At 41.8% G+C, this 21132-nt stretch overlaps 1 protein-coding gene across 6 annotated transcripts in view; it reads left to right on the top strand.

The window, feature by feature from the left end:
- Positions 1–2572: 2572 nt before the first annotated feature.
- The window catches only part of BTBD9 (BTB domain containing 9), a 461023-nt gene continuing 442463 nt past the window's right edge, over positions 2573–21132 (top strand). For 5 of the 6 annotated variants that reach the window (XM_023546092.2, XM_010587947.3, XM_064285465.1 and 2 more), the window contains exon 1: positions 3070–3192. The gene's annotated coding sequence lies outside the window, so the exon portion shown is untranslated. Of the gene's footprint in view, positions 2867–3069; positions 3193–21132 lie in introns of those variants that run through there. The other variant, XM_064285457.1, reaches the window with a different exon arrangement.

Genomic DNA, 21132 nt, shown 5'->3' with positions numbered 1-21132 from the left:
CCTTTTATTTCTGGCCACTCTTCCTCAGACTTTTTGTGGGTTGCTGTTCACCTGACACCCCCTTTTAAAGATAGTGCTCCCCAGGACTCTATCACTGGTCTCCTCTATTGTCTCTGTTTTCCTTTATTTTCTCCCTGATTGATATCACCCTGACTATGGTTAAAATGACCAATTACAGGCTAATGTCTTCCACATCTATTTTATCTTAACTAGGACTTCTCATTCATAAAAACCCAAAAACAAACCTATCGCTGTCCCGAGTCGGTTCTGACTCACAGCGACCCTAAGAACAAAGTAAGAACTCCCCCACAAGGTTTCCAAGGAGCAGCTGGTGAATCTGAACTGTGGACATTTTTGGTTAGCAGCCGAGCTTTTAATCACTGCACTACCAGGGTGCCGCCACCTCATTCATAGACTTGTGTGATTCAACTGCTTCTTGGACGTTTTCTCCTAGAAGTGGAGGTTCCCTCCATCAAGTCACATTCAAGTTGCTGCAGTCTTTGAGGGAGCCTAATAAACCATGCCCTTCTTTTCCACAGATACAGAATGCAGCAGGACACCAAATATGACCTTTACTACTGACTGTATTAGTTTCCTACTGCTGCTGTAACAAATCGCCACAAATTCAATGGCTTAAAACAATACACATTTATTACAAGTCTGGATGTTAGAAACCCTAAATTCAAGGTGTTGGCAAGGCTGTGTTCCTTCTGGAAGCTCTAGGGGAGAATTCATTTCCTTCTCTTTTCCAGCTTCTAGAGGCCACCTGCATTACTGGGCTCCATCTTCAAGGCTAGCAGTGCAGTATCTTCAAATCTCTCACCTCTGCTTCTGTTGTTACATCTCCCTTCTCTACTCTGACCCTCCTGCCTCCCTCTTGTGAGAACCCTTATGATTACATTGGGTCCACCCAGATCATCCAGGATAATCTCCCCATCTCAATATCTTTAACTGAATCACAACTGCAAAGCCCTTTTTGCCATGTAAGATAATATATTCACAGGTTCCAGAAGTTAGAATGTGGACATCTTTGGAGGGCCATTATTTTGTCTACTACACTGGACAAAGTTGGTACTGGATATTACCTGTGGACAGAGAGCTTCCTAATACTAGACTCTGAAATTAGATAGGTTTACTTACTTTGTGCAGGAGAAAGATGTGGCATTCTGCTTCCGTAAAGATTTACAGCCCTGGAAACCCAATTGGGTTGTTCTACTCTGGCCTATGTGGTCACTATGAGCTGGAATCGACTCGACAGCAATAGGTTTGGTTTGGGTTTGGTAATCACTTTGTAGTCCTGAACCAGGGACTCTTGCCCGCATCCCTAAGCCCTAGCTCCCAGTGAAACTGAAAAACGACAACAGTTTCCTAAAGGTAACTGTCTTCTAAAAGAAAAAGAGGATTGGTTATACATGTCGTTTCTCCTTTTAAACTCACCAATCAGGAAGTCATTTCTCCTCTAGAGAGGAGTAAGTTGGGGGGGGGGCGCAGGTGCAGGGAGAGGCCAGGAGTATTATGCCAATGGGTGTCACCCCATATGGAAGGAGAAATGATGAGTGGAAAATGTTTTCCCAACAAACATATCCATATTTAAACTCAGCATCACACCCCACAGATCTATCCACCATTAACTAGTAACTTAGATTAAAAAAAAAAAATTGTGAATACATAGGCTCATCTTTCTTTCCATCTTGTTAAATGTTACCAACTACCTCAGCACCCATACCAAACTTGGCCTACTCGCTTATCCCCCACTCACTGCTGTCAATTCTACCACCTTAACAGCACTCACATCTATCCTGTTCTCTACATTTCTACTGTCAATGCCTTGGTTAAGGCTATCATTTCTTGCCTGGAGTAATGCAATGGCCTCAAAGCTGGTCTCTATGCCTCAAGCCTTGTTCCTCCTGCCCATTTTCACTTCTTTCCCTTACTCATGAAGCTTCCTTTGCTTGCAGTGACCTCCTTCTCAATCATTCTTGGAGTCCCTGGCGGGGGGGGGGGGGGGGGGTTGCAAACGTCAGTGTGCTTGGCTGCTAACCTAAAGGTTGGTGGTTCTAGTGTAGAGAGCCGCCTCTGAAGAAAGCCCTCACCAGCTACTTCCAGAAAATCAACCACTGAAAATCCTATAAAGCAGTTCTACTCTGACACACGTGGGGTTGCCAGGAGTTAGAACTGACTCGTCCACAACTACACAATTACTCCACCTTACCTCCCAATACCAGTCCCCCAATTTGCCCCAGGCTCAACAAGATCACCTTGTAGTGACTATCCAAGCTAAGTCAGGGTCAAACTTGAACTCGGGTTTCTCTGAGTGCAAAGTTCATGCTCTAACTACTCTTGCTCCACTGCCTTCTCTAATAATGAACTTATTTGAAGTATAAATGAGCTTTATAGTTTACAAGGCATCTTTACACACATTATTTCATTTTAGGCTGAAAACTCTCCAATGGTTTGGCATTATTACCTCCATTTATAAAAAAAGGAAACTGAAAGTTAGGGAAATTGGGCAATTTGCCCAACACCGTTGACGGTAATTGCCAGAGTTGGACCGAATATCCAAATTCCAGGTTCTGTCCATCACACCCTGCTGCTAAGCTAGGTGTGACTCAGCAGACCCCAACATTAACGACAAACTTTCAGCCCTTTTGGTCTCACTCCTTCGAGAACCTTCCTGCACTTCGCGGAAATTGCCGATGGAGTCGGTGCCAGTCTGAACGGAGCCACTGCTCCCTCCACCACAGGCGCCCGGGAGCATCGCGGCGATGATCACGGTGGGGGACTTTTCCATTCGCGGTGACGCGCACCGGTGACGCCATACAATGACGTATGGTGATATGGCTTTCCTGGAGCCAGGTGCCGGCAGGTCAGCCACACCCTGGGGACCCCTGCTCGAGAGGGGTAGCGGGGCAGGCGGGTGGGTGGAGAAAAGCTGCAGAACCCCGCCGGGGTGAACCATCCAGCCCTAAACCCTCGAACCTCACGCCCATCTGTTGCTAAGTGACGCCATCGCGCAGAGGCGCGTGCGCGGTCACGGCGCTGTGCGTGAGACCGGGCGCGCGCCGCGGCGGCGGCGGCGGCGACGAAGGCGGCGACGGCAGCTGCCGAGGGGGAGGTGGCTACGAGGTGGGTGCGGAGCAGGCGGAAGAAGCATCTGTGCCGGCGGCTAGGTCGCAGAGGAACATCGTCGGGGTGAGTAGCCAGGGGCCTCGCAGGGGAGACGGGGCTTGGCCGCCTCTGCTGCGCGGGCCCGGGGCGCGGGGACGCGCGCCCCCACCGTACCCGCGCGCGCCGCATCACGCCCCTCTGCCGCTTTTTCCGGGGGCGGGGAAGCTGCGGGGACGGGGGCTGGCGAGGGTCAATTCCCGCACTGGGACGCTCTGGGAGGGGCAACGGGCCCGGGAAGATTCTGCTGCCTTGGGTGCAGGGGAGGGCAGAAGGAGTTCGAGGGCTTCGGGGTGGCTCTGCCAGGCTTTCAAACAGAGGTGTTCGAGCCAGGAGAAACCCGGGTTCCCAGAGCAGCCTCTCATCCTGACTACGAGGTTGTTGGGGACCAAGAGGAACCCGGGACACTGGGGTTGGGGTTTGGAAAGTTTGGCACTGCTGGGGCCGTCGTTGCCCCTGCCCTGGCCAGGCTCTGAGTAGGAGCCGGTTGTTATGGGGAGTTTTGTGAATCAGTGCCTGCGTGCGTCGTCGGACACACCCACGACCTGGAGAAGGCTATCTGTCAGTATAGAAACGAGGCGGCCAACCTGTTGCCTAGAGTTTCCAACCTCACATATAATGCACACGTGCTTAATGCAGGCAAGGAACTTTATCTGTGTGCCTTTGACATTTTATCACATCGTTGCTACAGCTTTTGAGACGAAGGGGCCGCTGTCCATCCTCAGTTTTAACTTCCTGATAGACTAAAGGGTGCTGTTTTATTTCCCAGAATATGTTGTGTTTGTGTCATCATTAGAGCTAAGGAAGTAATGTTTCCCTTAGAAGTGGTACAGACTTGCTATTTACTAGTTAGAAAATACGGATTCTGTTCAACTTGGGGGCTAGAAAACATTTGGGATCAGAGAAGCCTGGGTGTAAAGTGCCGCAAATTGTCAGCCCAGTGCTCTCTTCTCAATGTGATGTACTCCCTTAGGGATAAATTGGTGGTTGTAGTTATCAGCTGGAAAGAGGCATATTGGAGATTAAGAAGTCATCAGTCTTTTCTGATTTTCTGTTGATTAAGACAATGCCTAGAAGTGATAAAAAGACTATATTGAAACTTAATTATGATTTGTACAGGAAAGTTGGAGCAAATAACATCTAAGTTTTCATTCAACTCTAAAATTCTGTGATTTCATTCCCTGAGGTTGGTGCACCTCCGAGCCATTAGTAACTTCGCTCCGTAACACTTAGTGTACTCAAAATCCAATGTCTTTTCCTCTCTGGACTATAGTATAATCATTTTTAGGCCAGGAGTTATGTCTGTTTTCTTCACTGGTGTATCTCCAGCACCTAGAGAAGTGTTTGACATAGGGTAGACAAGCAGTAGATATTTGTTATATATCACGCTGTGCATGAGTGGCATATCTATGTATAGAAAACATTTAATTCAGTCCTTCAAGTAGTTAATACGCGTGTTCCCTTTGCTTAGTATTATGCTAAATGTGGGAGAATTGTAGGGTTACAAATGACATAGATAAAGCTTTTTTTCTATAAAGCAAACTAGCTAGGAAAAAAATAAACAAATGTGTAAATAAAAGGATTATAAAAGCATGTGAGATAATATGTAAGCAAGTACTACACTCCGAGGGCTGTAAATGCAGTGGAAATTCAGAAAAGATAAGATTTGTTTGGGCTGAATTAGGGAACTCTTTGGAAGAGGTAAAACGAGTTGGTCTTTGAAAGAAGTGTAAAATTTGAATTACAGAACAAATAAGAAACCATATATTGAGTAAATAGAGTGAATTGGATCATTGGGGCATGCATTGAGGAGACTTATATGTCCAGGGGACACCCTGGTGTTGTACTGGTTAAGTGCTGTGGATGCCAGTCAAAAGGTTGGCGGTTTGAATGCACCTAGATGCTCCTTGGAAAGTCTATGGAGCAGCTCTGCTCTGTCGTATAGGGTCGCCATGAGTTGGAATCGACTCGACAGTAACTTTTTTTTGTGTGTGTGGATATGTTGGAGCAGAAGTTCTCTGATAGGGGAACATTGCAGAGATAATTTAGCAGGTTGGGAAGGGAAGGTGTTAAGGGCAGGATTATCAGCATCCCAATGATGAGAAGATGGAATGTGTTTGGAATGGGAGTTTTGTTACTTAGAGTCTTAGACAAGAATACCAAGTGTTATCCTTTCTTAAAATTAAAGGATACTATGGTTGAATCGAAAGGAGCCCTGATGACGCAATGGTTAAGTGCTTGGCTGCTAACTGAAAGGTTGGTGGTTTGAACCTACCAACCACTTCACGGGAGAAAAGACCTGGCGATCTAATTCCGTAAAGATTACAGCCTAGGAGACCCTACAGAGCAGTTCTACTCTGTCATATAGGGTTGCTATGAGTTGGAATAGACTCGATGGCACACAACAACAAAAGTGGTTGAACCAGGATCAGGGTCTTATATGCTTTTGATTTTAAATGCTAATTGGAATAAATGCTTCACTAATGTGCATGCATGTAGGAGAATAGTTAAGTGCTCAGCTGCCAATCAAAAGGTTGGTGGTTCCAACCCATTAATGGCTACTCAAGAGAAAGATGTGGCAGCCTGCCAAACCAAATCCATTGCTGTCCAGTCAATTTTGATTTTTAACGGTCCTATAGGACAGAACAGAGCCGCCCCATATGGTTTCCCAGGCTGTAATCCTTATGGAAACAGACTGCCACATCCTTCTCCCACAGAGTGGCTGGTGGGTTTGAACCTCCGACCTTTCAGTTAGCAGCTGAGTGCTTAACCACTGTGCCACCAGGGCTCCACCCTGTAAAGCTTACAGCCTTGGAAATCCTATGGGAAGTTCTGCCCTCTCCTATAGGGTCACTACAAATTGGAATCGACTCAGCGGCGGTGGGTTTTCTCATATATTTGGTCAGCAGTGATTGTTCCAATTTCTGAAATGTACCTGATGTGCTTGGGCCATTCCAGTGGAAATTTACTGAAATAGTGTACCAAGGCAATCATCCAGTGACACAGTTTTGCTTGGGATTATCTCTTACAGTGGCCTGTGAGGTTTGTATGTACTGCTGACTCAAACAAATACAAACAGTGTTAGTTGGGAAATGAGTGTATCTGAAGAAGGATACTCAAAAATGTGGACGAAAAGAATTGAGAATAATTAAAGATCCTTCTGCTGAGTATTGAACCCTTGGTATAACATCTTTTGTTGTTATGTGAAAATTATTTTGAGTGGTGCTTAAAACGGAAGTTGAATTGCTAACTAAGACTTGTAAAGCGACAACAGCCAGTGTTGCATTATTCAACAATTTAGCAAATATTTATTGAGTACTGGCTATGGCTAGGCACTCTGCTGGGTGCTGGGAAGACAAAGATGAGTAAGACACAATATATCCCCTTAGGTACCGTGTTCATCAGAGGAGACAAACCATTAACCTTTACATGTTGTGATAAGGGTTACCACTTTTGAAGGAACAAAGTGCTGAGGGAGTAGATTGCTTTGACTGGGGGAAAAAAAACAATTGAGAGAATCCGGGAAAGCTTTGAAGAGGATGGAATTTACCCAACAAAGGCTAGGTAGAATTTTGCCACAGGTAAAGGGGGAAGACTCAGTGGTAGAATTCTTACCTTCCATGTGGAAGACCCAGGTTCTGTTCTCGGTCAGTGTACCTCATGTGCTGCTGCTGAACAGGTTTCAGTGGAGCTTCCAGAGTAAGATGGGCTAGGGAAAAACGTCTGGTGATCTACTTCTGAAAATCAGCAATGACAACTCTATGAATCACAATAGTCCAATCTGCAACTGACTGAGGGAGTGGCGAAGGTCTGGGCAGCTTTTCGTTTCTTTTTGTGTGGGGTTGCCAGAAGATGGCGGCCTACGTGACGGCAGCTAACAACAGCAACAACAACAACAATGGGGAAGAAAGAGCATTCCAGGCAGAGAGGACAGCATATGCAAAATTGCCAAAGATTAAAATTGAATGTTAATTTTGGAAAACCATTTGCATGGCAGAAGTGATGAGACCGGAGAGATTTTGTTGGAGCCAAATCATGAGAGGGACTTCTATTCCATTCTTAAAAGTTTAGACTCCTTACCCTTCCTCTCACAGGCAATGGAGAGTCATGGAAGGTAGACTCATCAGATCAGAAAGTCAGCCGGCAGGTAATGTGCAGATTGCATTGGAGTGGAGAGGTGGGGAGACCAGATAGGATATAGGTGGGAGATGTTGGGAGCTGAAGAGGGACAGTGGGAACGGATGGGTTGTAGAGGTGAGGGAGAGTGAGGAGTCAAAGATGACATGTTGCCCAATTGAGGAACTGGGTAATTATGATGACATTAAATTAGAAAATACAGGAGGAGGAGTGGGTTTGCAGTGGAGAGAAGAAATGATGGCATGTGAATTTTAAGGTCCTTTTGGGGAGTTGAAATAGAAAGATCCTTTAGATAATTGGAAATTCTACTCCAGTTTATGAGAGGGTTACGAACAATTGTAATGTAGGTGACAGCTGAAGCTGTTGGAGGGGCACCATTCTAGGAGGTGAGTTAACATCTTGGGCATTGGAATCTGGAAGACCAGAGGTCAAATCTCCATTGTGCTTCTTACTGTTTAGGTGACCTTGGGCGAGTTATTTAACATCTCTAAGCCACAGCTTCTTCATCTGAAAAGTGGGTTTAATAATACTCTAAAGAATTATTGTAGAGATCAAGTTGGGTAGTATGTGTACAGTGATAAGCACAATGACTAGCTTATAAATCCTTAATAAATGGCAGTAGTTGCTATTAGTAGTAATAGTAATATATGTAGAGGTAGTAGAAGATGTGACTTCTCAGAAAAGTGTAGAGGGAGAATTGAAGGGCTAAAGAGTGGAACTTGTGGAAATCAACAGTTGAATCAGTGTTAAACTTAGATCAGTTCTCAAACTTGAGTGTGCATCAGAAATACTTGGAGGCCTTGATAAAACACAGATTGCTGGGCCCCACCCGCATAGTTTCTGATTCTGTAGGTCTCAGGTGGGGCTTGAGACTTTGAATTTTGAACAAGTTTCCAGGTGATGCTGCTGTTCCCTGGACCATACTTTGAGAACCACTGATTTTGAGGGTAGATAAAAGAAGAGGAAGCAGCATAGAGACTAACAGAGAGGTTGAGGTTTTATGGAGAACCAGGAAAGCGTTTAAAACACAGGGAAGTGACAGCCTCGATCTCTAGAACCACCAGTCTGCTTTCCAATGCCATGGACCTCAGCTCATTCCCATTTTTGTTGCTTCCAGAATTTATTATAATGTTTGGTACAGAACAGTGTTTGAATGAGCCATTGAAGCTGCTAAATACAGTCCTTGTGCATGATTGTACATTCTTCACACGGATTTCATTCGTTTTATATCTCACCTGAGTCATGGGGATGATACTGCTTCTAATTTTACATACAAAATAACTACAGAAAATTTCTGTCAGATAGCTGGTGTCAAACTAGATGCTTTGACTTTGTCTTAGGTGCTCTCTTTTTTAATGACAGAGTCCAGTTTTTAAAATAATTGTCAATAACATGTCAAGACTCCAATCTGTGTCCTAGGCACTTTGGAGTTTTACAAGAGAAGCAAATAACATACTCTCTGTTCCTGCAAAGCTTGCAGTAGTGTGGACAAAATGGCAAAACCCAAAGGAAAGAAACAGGAAGAGATGTGATTCAAGAAACATGGATGTAGAAGAACCTGAATGTAAGAATGTATTCCCTGTTTGCAGATATACCTTGGGTCATACATGTCACACTCATTGAGGACATTTGGCATATAGCACAGATATTAGTCCTAATGTCTGATAGAGTGTTTTTAGGGAGTTGTGCTGTAAAAAGAAACGAAGCAATAGTTGTGCAAAAGTATAAACATGTTGGTAAAGGGATTTCAGTAGTTAAATTGGAGCCATGTGACTGACAAGTTAGCTACTCCCTATGCTTCCTGGGCTCTTGTTTGCTCTCACTTATTCTTTCAGTTAACACTCACTAAGCATGTACCATGTGCCAGAAACTGTGAAGTGCTGGGCATCAAGAAATGATAATTGCTCTGTGCACCTAACACTAGCCTTGGTTAGGAGGTATGGTACTGTGTGAATGAGTGTGCACACATGTGAATACTGTTAGTGCGAAGATCTAATACCTGAATCTTACAATCTTAAGATTGTATTGATACGAACAGACACTGAAGACTTGACATTTAATTCATTCAGCATGTAGGCAAGGGGCCCATGAAAAAGAACCCATTTTTTTGTTGCTGCTAGCAATCAAAGAATATATAATTTGGTAGGAGAGAAAAAAGAACATATTTAGAGTACTACATAGGATATAATAAGTACTATGTAAATATTGATCAAAGACTAGGTACTCAGATGCTTCTTGAGTGGTTAAGTGTTCAGTTTTATTTTAACTCTTAAGTTATAATATTCCAGAAATTTTAACATGTCATAGTTCACATTAACTCCTTAGGCAGCCTTTTTTTTGTTTATTTGTTTCAATGCAAAGTTTTATTGATAATCGAGATGATCTTAAAAATCCATTTAGATAGAGCAAGTATAAAGTACCAAGGAACTGAGTCTCATCACAAATATCAACCCACTTGAAACACAAGCTAAGCAGTGAACGCAACAAAGTTCAGTCCCTACTAGGCTGTGGAGTGTTTTTTTTTTTTAATTTTTATTGTGCTTTAAGTGAAAGTTTACAAATCAAGTCGGACTCTCATACAAAAATTTATAAACACCTTGGTATATACTCCTAGTTGCTTTCCCACTAATGAGACAGCATGTTCCTTCCCTGCACTCTCTGTTTTCCTGTGGATTTGACCAGCTTCTGACCCCTTTACCCTCTCATCTCCCGTTCAGACAGGAGATGCCAACATAGTCTCGTGTGTCTACTTGATCCAAGAAGCTCATTCTTCACGAGTATCATTTTCTATCCCATAGTCCAGTCCAATCCTGTCTGAAGAGTTGGGTTTGCGAATGGTTCCTGTCTTGGGCTAACAGAAGGTGTAGGGACCATGACCCCTGAGGTCCTTCCAGTCTCAGTCAGACTGTTAAATTTGGTCTTTTTATGAGAATTTGAGGTGTGCATCCCACTGCTCTCCTGCTCCCTCAGGGGTTCTCTGTTTTGTTGCCTGCGAGGGCAGTCTTTGGTTGTAGCTGGGCACCATCTAGTTCTTCTGGTCTCAGGCTAATGTAGTCTCTGCTTTATGTGGTCCTTGGGCAGCCTTTTGTATCTGGATATGATACATGCAAATATTCCATGCCCCCACCCCCCTTTCTGATATGGGAAATGTGGTTATAGTGCATAAGAGCAAAAGGGTCATTAACAACTAGCTACTGTTTGTCACTAGATCTCTTACATATGTCATTTAATCCTTATAACAACTTTGCAGATTGGATATTTTTCCCATTTTACTGATGAGGCAACTGAATCCCAGAACATGGAGGCTACTATGCCTTTGGTTTGTGGCCAGTGGGAGGTGGGACTGGTCTTCAGGCTGACTGATCTGGGGTCTGGGCTCTTTCTACTTCACGTCAACTCCTGGCTTCAATACAGCGTCCTAGCATGTGAATGTCCAGATGGAGAAATTCAGTCCTGTTTTTGGTGATTTGGGACAAGTTGTTTGAGAAAGTTAGAATTTTAATAACTGCCTGAACGGTTGAAATACTTTAAAAACTTTTCTCCTTGAGTAAGGTGCTAAGTTGTTGTTGGGTGCCATTGAGTCGATTCCGACTCGTAGGGGACCCTATAGGACAGACTAGAGCTGATCCATTTTATTCCAGATTTCACTCTTTAGAAGGTGCTAGTGTATTAAGCCAGGCGCTCCTTGGAAACTCTATGGGGCAGTTCTACTCTGTCCTATAGGGTCGCTATGAGTAGGAATCGACTCAACAGCCGTGGAGTGGAGTGTATTAAGGACACACGTGGTTTAGTCGAGAAACCTTTTCAGAACACATCTCAATTAGGTTTATATTTTGGCAATTTATTTCTTCAGAGATTAACTGAATCTTGATTGGGCTCCCTGGGTGGTGCAAACAGCTAAGCACTTGACTACTAGCTGAAAGATTGGCAATTTGAACCCACCCAGAGGTGTCTCAGAAGACAGGCCTGGTGATCTGCTTCAGAAGGGTCACAGCCTTGAAAACTATGGAGTAGTTCTACCCTGCGCACATGGGGTCACCATGAGTTGGAATTGACTCGAGAGCAGCTAACAACCACCACCCCCAACAAATATTGATTACTTGCCTACTTTTTTCTTCTAACTTTTTATTTTAATGTAATTTCAGACTTACAGAAAATTTTCAGGGATACTACCAGGCATTCTCATATAACCTTATTGGGATGACATGGTATCTCATTGTTAACATTTTACCACATTTATATATCCTTTTCTCTTTCTGTGTGTATGTATTTTCTCTGAACCGTTTAAGAATAAATTGCAGATACAATGCCTTTTTACCCCAGTCCTTCCTTGTGCAATTGGTGTTTCCTTTGGTCTCTTTTAATTTGGAACAGTTCCCCAGTTTTTGTCTTCACTACATGTACATTTTAAAAGAGAATAGGCCATTTTTTTTTTTTTTTTTTTTGTAGTGTGTCTCTCATTTGAGGTTTGTCTGGTGTTCCTCATGATTATATCGACATTATGCATTCATTTTTGGCAGGAATACCACAGAAGGGATGTTGTCTTTTTCTCAGTGTTTCATTTCAGGAGGCTAATGACACTGATTTTGTCCATTACTGGTGATGGTAACTTTGATCACTTAGTTAAAATGGAGTCTGGTAATTTCTCCACTGTAAAGTGATGATTTTTCCTTTTGTAAGTAATAAGTGTCTTCTGGAGAGATACTTGAGACTATGTAAATATGCTGTTATTCCTTAGACTTTCACCCACTAGTTTCCTGAATCAATTATTGTTACGATTGTTGCCAATAAAGATTTTTTAAAAATAATTTTTATTGTGCTTTAAGTGAAAGTTTACAAATCAAGTCAGTCTCTCACACAAAAACCCGTATACACCTTGCTACACACTCCCAATTACTCTCCCCACAATGAGACAGCCTGCTCTCTCCCTCCACTCTCTCTTTTCGTGTCCTTTTTGCCAGCCTCTAACCCCCTCCACCCTCTCATCTCCCCTCCAGGCAGGAGATGCCAACATAGTGTCAAGTGTCCACCTGATCCAAGAAGCTCATTCCTCACCAGCATCCCTCTCCAACCCATTGTCCAGTCCAATCCATGTCTGAAGAGTTGGCTTCGGGAATGGTTCCTGTCCTGGGGCAACAGAAGGTCTGGGGGCCATGACCACCGAGGTTCTCCCAGTCTCAGTCAGACCATTAAGTCTGGTCTTATGAGAATTTGGGGTCTGCATCCTACTGCTCTCCTGCTCCCTCAGGGGTTCTTTGTTGTGTTCCCTGTCAGGGCAGTCCTTGGTTGTAGCCAGGTGCCATCTAGTTCTTTTGGTCTCAGGGTGATGCAGCCACTGGTTCATGTGGCCCTTTCTGCCTCTTGGGCTCATAATCACCTTGTGTCCTTAGTGTTCTTCATTCTCCTTTGATCCAGGTGGGTTGAGACCAATTGATGCATCTTAGATGGCTGCTTGTTAGCATTTAAGACCCCAGATGCCACTCTTCAAAGTGGGATGCAGAATGTTTTGTTAATAGATTTTATTATGCCAGTTGACTTAGATGTCCCCTGAAACCATGGTCCCCAGACCCCTGCCCCTGCTACGCTGGCCTTCGAAGCATTCAGTTTATTCAGGAAACTTCTTTGCTTTTGGTTTAGCCCAGTTGTGCTGACCTCCCCTGTATTGTGTGCTGTCTTTCCCTTCACCTAAAGTAGTTCTTATCTACTATCTAATTAGTGAACGCCCCTCTCTTACCCTCCCTCCCCCATCTCATAGCCACAAAAGAATGTTTTCTTCTCAGTTTAAACTCTTTCTCAAGTTCTTATAATAGTGGTCTTATACAATATTTGTCCTTTTGCAACTGACTAATTTCACTCAGCATAATGCCTTCCAGGTTCCTCCATGTTATGAAATGTTTCACAGATTCTTCACTGTTGTTTATCAATGCATAGTATTCCATTATGTGAATATACCATAATTTATTTATCCATTCACCTGTTGATGGGCATCTTGGTTGCTTCTGTGTTTTTGCTGTTATAAACAGTGCTGCAGTAAACATGGGTGTGCATGTATCTGTTTGTGTAAAGGCTCTTATTTCTCTAGGATATATTCCAAGGAGTGGGATTGCTGGATCATATGGTAGTTCTATTTCTAACTTTTTAAGGAAGCGCCAAATCGATATCCAAAGTGGTTGTACCATTTGACATTCCCACCAGCAGTGTAGAAGTGTTCCAATCTCTCCACAGCCTCTCCAACGTTTATTATTTTGTTTTTTGGATTAATGCTAGCCTTGTTGGAGTGAGATGAAATCTCATTGTAGTTTTGATCTGCATTTCTCTAATGGCTAATGATCGTGAGCATTTCCTCATATATCTGTTAGCTACCTGAATGTCTTCTTTATTGAAGTGTCTATTCATATCTTTTGCCCATTTTTAATTGGGTTATTTGTCTTTTTGCAGTTGAGTTTTTGCTGTATCATATAGATTTTAGAGATCAGGCGCTGATCAGAAATGTCATAGCTAAAAACTTTTTCCCAGTCTGTAGGTAGTCTTTCTACTCTTTTGGTGAAGTCTTTGTTTGAGCATAGGTGTTTGATTTTTAGGAGCTCCCAGTTATCTAATTTTTCGTCTATGTTCTTTATAATGTTTTGTATACTGTTTATGCCATGTATTAGGGCTCTTAACATTGTCCCTATTTTTTCTTTCATGATGTTTATCGTTTTAGATTTTATATTTAGGTCTTTGATCCATTTTGAGTTAGTTTTTGTACATGGAGTGAGGTATGGGTCTTGTTTCATTTTTTTGCAGATGGATATCCAGTTATGCCAGCACTGTTTGTTAAAAAGACTGTCATTTCCCCACTTAACTGTTTTGGGGCCTTTGTCAAATATCAGCTGCTCATATGTGGATGGATTTATGTCTGGATTCTCAATTCTGTTCCATTGGTCCATGTATCTGTTGTTGTACCAGTACCAAGCTGTTTTGACTACTGTGGCTGTATAATAGGCTCTAAAATCAGGTAAAGTAAGGCCTCCCACTTTGTTCTTCTTTTTCAGTAATGCCTTATTTATCCGGGGCCTCTTTCCCTTCCATATGAAGTTGTTGATTTGTTTCTCCATCCAATGAAGATTTTTCAATTCCATCATTCCTTCTACATTTATTAGTTGGCTTTCCCCCATTACCTAATTAATATCTCTATGAACTCATGGATTCTTGTTGTATATTCATTGGGTTATAATTCTTTACTATCATTATTATTTATTTATTTTTATTTTTTTGCTAAAAAATTTCCAGATTTGACAAATGGGAGCCCTTTCGAGCTGGCTTCTGTGTCTTTTTTGACATACTCCATCATTCTTTAAGCACTTCCTTATTTTCTAGTACAACAAGATAGTTTAGGTTCCTCTCGTATTTTCCCTGCCCCAGCCCTGGAATCAACTGTTTCTCTAAGGAACTTTTGTTCTTTTTAGTGGAAACTTGTATTTAGAAATCAAGATCTGGGTGCTAGGTGTGTTCAGGGTTATTGGGCTGTCATTGTTTCTAGGCCTTCTCAGCAAACAGAGTTAGGAACTAGATTTGTGTATTTGTGTGTGTGTCCTACACATGTCTATATCTATTTTTGTATATTTATATTAAAAACTGAGTTCACTCTGATACCTCCAATTCCAATGCCACAACACAGGGTTTACTCGAGTCTGTTCTCCTTTCTGTATTTGTAACTCTCATCTCTAACAGTGAAAATCTAGCTTCCCTTATTGATGACATATTCACTTATTTGCATACTCCTAATGTACACAGAAGGTAGGTTCAAAATAGCTAATCCATACATCTGTGAAAAAGAAACCCACTATGTAGAGTTCAATATTTGTTTAACATTACTTTTTAATGTTAGCCAGAAGAACATAATAGTCCAAGTACTGTATCCAAAAGTTACATGGGTTAGTTCTTTTTCTCCCTGCTTCCTTCACTGTGATCATGTTATTTATTTGAAACACATTTTGGTTCATTAGATTGTTTGTATTTCATATTAGGGCTTTCCTCACCATCTTTGTTGATTTTCTTTATTGTTATTTTTTAAATGAAACATTAATGTGGTTCCAAAAGTCAAAAAGGTGTGGTCAGAGACATGTCACCCCATTCCTTGTGTCCTTTCCACCCTGTCCTACCCTGCCCTGTAGATAGCTTACTCACTTGTCTCTGCTTTATCCTTCCCTATGCTTCTTTTTAGTCCAAGTGACCAGATACATGTGTATTTTTTAAAATTTCTTGTTCTTTCTTACACAGGAGGTGCTATAGATACACTTCTGCTCTTTTCATTTTAACACTTGATGTATCCTGGAACCCACTCCACAGCAGTTCATAGAAAGCTGCATAGAATTCCATTGTGAGGAGGTCACCTGCTTACTTTTATGTGGTTTCTTACATTCACAGAATACTTTCAGAACACTTTCCCCATGTTGTCTCATCCCATTCGGGTTTCCCTCTACCTTTCCCATTTAAGATTAGGGTGCCTTTCTTAGGCTTTCTTATTCAAATTCTGTAAGATTTCTCATCAGATAGATTTCTTATCAGACTGAACTTGCTTTTCCTCCCCCTCAATTCCTTCTTCTGGTGAATGGTACATTAGTCACTTAAGCTGAAAACTGAGCTTAGAGTTCCGAATTCCTGCTCACTTGCACCCTCATTCTGGTTGTTGAACATGTCTGTCTCTGTTCCTATTGCTTTTACCTTCTTGAAATCCTCGTAATTTCTCTTCCGGATTATTGCATTAATCCTTAACTATAGAGCAGTGGTTCTCTGACAGCATTAGTGTCACCTGCAAACTTGTTTGAAACGGGAATTCATGGGCCTTACTCCACACTTGGAAACCCTGGTGGTGTAGATGATTAACTGCTACAGCTGGTAACCAAAAGGTTGGCAGTTCGAATCCACCAGGTGCTCCTTGGAAACTCTGTGGGGCAGTTCTACTCTGTCCTATAGGGTGGCTATGAGTCGGAATCAACTCGACAGCGCTGGGTTTTGGGTTTTTGGATTCCACACCTCCTAAACCAGAAACTCAGGAGGTGGGGCCCATAATTTGTGTTTGACCAAGCTCTCCAGGTGGTTCTGATACACCTAAAGTTTGAGAACAACAAGGGACATAGAATATGTAAAATCAGAGAAGAAAAATACGTCACAGTTTGGAGCTTTTAAAGAAATTGTAGATTTCAAAGTGGAGAAAGAAGTGAACAAGCTGTGAAAAGCAGGAACAATTTAACCAAGCTGACCCAGGCACAGGTGGAATCCCTGCTGAAAACTTTTATTCCCGTCCCAGATATACTGAATCAGAATTTACAGTTTAACAAAATGCCCAGGTGATTCTTATGTATGGTAAAATTGAGACCCACTGCTCTACTAGCCACAGAAGAAAGATGTGGCAGCCTGCTTCTGTAAAGATTATGGCCTTGAAAACTCAGTTGTACTTTGTCCTATAGGGTCACTGTGAGTCGGAATCGACTCAGCTGGCAGTGGGCGGGTATGTGCTACTAGTGGTTCTCAGAACTCATCCCTAACCAGCTTCGTTAGCATTGCCTGGGGGCTTGTTAGAAATGTAAATTTTCAGCAGCGGTTTGAACTGGAATGAACCGGTTTGAAGCCCTGTTTGTTTCCTCCGTTTGTTTTCTTCCTTTTTTGTTTTATAGGGCACTTAATCTTTAGCCCAGGACCCTAGAACTTTCACCCGTTCCTGGGCTCCAGCTTACATGGAGAATGTTTATATATTTTTTAAACTTTTGTTTCTGTTGCCAAATACAATATACATACAGAAAAATGCCTGCAACATAAGTGTTCAGCGTTATTATTTTAAAGTAACATCTAAGTTACCACCACCCAGGATAAGAAATAAAACACTGCTAATGGCTCAGAAGCTCATCAGGTGCCCGTTCCTAATCACAACTGTCTGTCCTCAAAGTAACCAGTGTCCTGACTTACAGTATTACTTCTTTGCCTTTTTTTTTTTTGAGTTGTTTTCCCCTAAATATATACTTAAACGCTAATAGTTTGTTTTCCCTGTTTTTTAAATTTTTATAAATGAAATCACAAGCATGTATTTTTAGTATTTGGTTTCTTTAGCTTAGCAGTGTGAGATTTATTCATCTTATTGCATACAGCTAATTTATTTCCCTTTCATTGCTGTATAGTATTCCATTTATGACTGTACAATTTGTCCATCCTTTTCTACTGTTGATGGATATTTGGGTTGTTTCTGGGTTTTTTTAATTTGTTTTGTTTTTTTAGCTATGATATCCTTGTACATGTCTTATGAACATACTTTTCTGTAGGGTGTATGCCCAGGAGTAGAAGTCCTGACTCATAGGGTATGCAGATGTTCAACTTTAGTAAATAATACCAAACTGTTTTCCAGGTGGTTGAACCAACTAAATATTTCTGTGTATTTTGAACCTACATATTAATAGCACGAGTGTCACTCACATTTGTCATACCTGCCAATGTTCATGCAGTAGTTCTCAGCACCTTGCTAACGTGCTAGAGATGGAAGGCAGCCTTATGAAGAAATCCTTTTTGTAACATCTTATCTAACATAGACTGGAAGTCTTTTAATAATAAAGAACTCATTACCTTTTTTGAAAACTCAGTTTTTAAGGAGGTAATATATGGAAATGATCCAAAACTTAAACATACAAAAGGATATATAGTGAAAAGTAAGTTTCCCTCTCATCTCTCTACCCTATGGCCATCCAGTTTCTCCTTCTGGAAATAGCCACTGTCACCACTGATTCATTAATTTATTCAACAAATATTTATTGAGTGCCTCTTAAATGCCAAGCACCATTCTAGTGTTTAGAGATACAGGAGTGGACGAAATAAAATAGACAAAGATCTGCCCTTATGGAGCTTCCATTCTAATGGGGGAGGTTGAAAGTAATAAAGTTTCTTGTATATCTTTTCAGACATACTCTGTGCGTATGTGACATGTTTTTATGTTTATTCTTAAACACAGATACCAGCTACCATTCTTATTGTACTTTTTTTTGATTTTTGCTCATTGTATCTTGGAGGCTGTTCCATATCAGTGTGTGAAGAGCTGCGTCATTCTCTTTCGCAGCTGCATAGGATTGTATTGTATGGACATGTCAGAGAAAATTATGAAAGACTTTGAAATGGGCACAGAAAATTACTGAATGTCCTGTCTAGGGCTCTCTTCTAGGTTATCCACATTCTTCATTGCCTTAGAGCTATTTTATAATTCTGTAAATTGTAGAAAAATGATAATGTAGATTATACTTATTCACAGAAATGCAAGTGAATTTTGTTCAGTGGAATGCAATTGATTATTGCCCTGGGGATATTGACCAGTTTTGCATCTGTTTGTAAATTTGGTTACTATCCCCAATTTACCTATAAATAGGTATGTGTGTTCTTTAATTTGTCCATCGAACTGATTGTAACATCTTACTGGATGCTTCACTAGTTAATGAGTTAAATAAAATCTTTATTTTATTAAAAAATTTTTTCATTATGCTTTAGGTGAAGGTGTACAGCTCAACTTAATTTTTCATTCAAAAATGTATACATATATTGTTTTGTGACATTGGTTGCAGCCCCCACAATGTGATGGCACACTCTGCCTTTTCACCCCCGGTTCCCTGTGTCCATTTGACCAGTTCCTGTCCCTTCCTGCCTGCTCATCCTGCTTTTGAACAGGAGCCGCCTATTTGATCTCATGTATCTGCTTGAAATAAGAAGCATGTTCCTTGCATGTATTGTTTTTTGTTTTATAATCCTGTTTAATCTTTGTCTGAAGTGTGGACTTCAAGAATGGTTTCAGTTCTAGGTTAACGGAGTGTTCGGGGGCCGTAGTTTCGGGGGTTCCACCAGTCTCTATCAGACCATTAAGTCTGGTCCTTTTATGTGAATTTGAGTTGTGTTCCACACTTTTCTCCTGCTCTGTCCAGGACTCTCTTGTGTTCCCTGTCAGGGAGCTCATTGGTGGTAGCCAGGCACCATCTAGTTTTTCTGGCCTCAGGCTGGTGGAGTCTCTGACTCATTTGGTCCTTTAGTCCTTTGGGGTAGTATTTTCCTTGTGTCTTTGGTTTTCTTCATTCTCCTTTGCTCCAGGTGGGATGGGACCAATAGATGTGTCTTACACGGCTGGTCATAACCTTTTAAGACACCAGACACTATTAATGAGTTAAGTAAAATCTTTTATATTTGTCTGAGAGTCATGGTTTACTTTTTCAAAAGTTATCTTTTAACAGATATAACAAGTCCCACTTTGATGGACATCTCATTTCTTTATAAAGCAGCTCATGGTTTAGACAGCTTTAATCACTAGAAAGATTGCTATCATAAAGCAGTACTTTGTGGCCCTTTGTCAATGAGATTAATGGATGAGATAGTTTTGATCATTCTTCCATCAAACATTATGACCCAGCACCTGACCCTAAGGAGTTTATAGTCTAGTGAAGGAGGAATGGAAATGATATCAGATGAAGAGTAGCAGAAATATTGAGAGATCTAAGGGGTAGCTAAGATTAGGTTTCCCCAGAGGTGGGAAAGAACTACACGGACTTGACATCCTCATAGCATTTCCCTTTTTCTCTTAGGCCCCTAGTCTGTGCTAGCTGAAATAGAACTGGGTATCTCTATCTTTGGGAAGCTGGGTACCAGTGTTCTTATTTTAAGCTGTGGAACTAGTTGAGTTCTGGGGACTCAGGAATTCCATGGCTCCAGTTACCAGCAGTTGGAGCCCTGGTGGTGCAGTAGTTAAGTGCTCAGCTGCTAACTAAAAGTTTGGTGATTGAACCCACCAGCTGCTCTGTGGGAGAAAGATGTGACAGCCTGCTTCCATAAAGATTACAGCCTTAGAAACCCTATGGGACTCCATCAGCCTAAGACCAGAAGAACTAGATGGTGCTTGGCTACCACCAGTGACCGCCCTGACAGGGAACACAACAGAGTCTTTGACAGAGCAGGACAAAATTGTGGAGCAGAACTCAAATTCACATAAAAAGACCAGACTTAATGGTCTGAGACTGGAGAAACCTCCAAAGCCGTGGCCCCTAGACACTGTGTTAACCCAGAGCTAAAACCATTCCCGAAGTCCACCCTTCAAAGATTAGACTGGACTATAAAACATAAAATAATACTTGTGAAGACTGTACTTATTAGTTCAAGCAGATACATGTGACCAAATGGGCGGCCCCTGTCTGGAGGCAGGATGAGAAGGCAGGAAGGGACAGGAGCTGGTTGAAAGGACATGGGAACCTGGGGTGGAACGGGGGAGTGTGCTGTCACATGTGTATTGCAGCTAGTGTCACATAACAATATGTGTATAAATTTTTGTATGAGAAATTAGCTTGAGCTGTAAACTTTCACCTAAAGCACAATTTAAAAAAAAGTAAAAAAAGGGAATCCCTATGGGCAGTTCTGTTCTGTCCTGTAGTGTCCCTGTGATTTGGAATGTTGGCAGTGGGTTTGGTTTTTCAGCTTAGTTACCAGCAGAGTAGCTTGTCTGTTCCTACAGATGGTGACATTAACAAGAGAATATAATGGAGTCAAATAGTGAGGACGGGAGTGGGCTTAGTGGTTATATTAAAATCTAGTACTGTAAAAATTACCTCAGAAGATCCTTTAATACCCAGAAAGTACCATACAATAGTTTTCTTAATACAGTCATGTCTCCAGATATATTAGTATGGATTATAAGAGTTTAATTTAACTAGGAGCTTTATCTGACACCCCTAATACGGTTTCTCAGCATTTATTCACCTTATAAGAGCCACCATTATTAGGCATTTCCTGACACGCCTCAAAAGCACCATTATACAGCCATCTTCACATTTATGGTGG

This window comes from Loxodonta africana, chromosome 1, assembly GCF_030014295.1.
Source record: "Loxodonta africana isolate mLoxAfr1 chromosome 1, mLoxAfr1.hap2, whole genome shotgun sequence".
Lineage (NCBI taxonomy): Eukaryota > Metazoa > Chordata > Mammalia > Proboscidea > Elephantidae > Loxodonta > Loxodonta africana.
The sequence above is the reverse complement of the archived record's forward strand: the minus strand, read 5'-3'. Positions and strand labels throughout refer to the sequence as shown.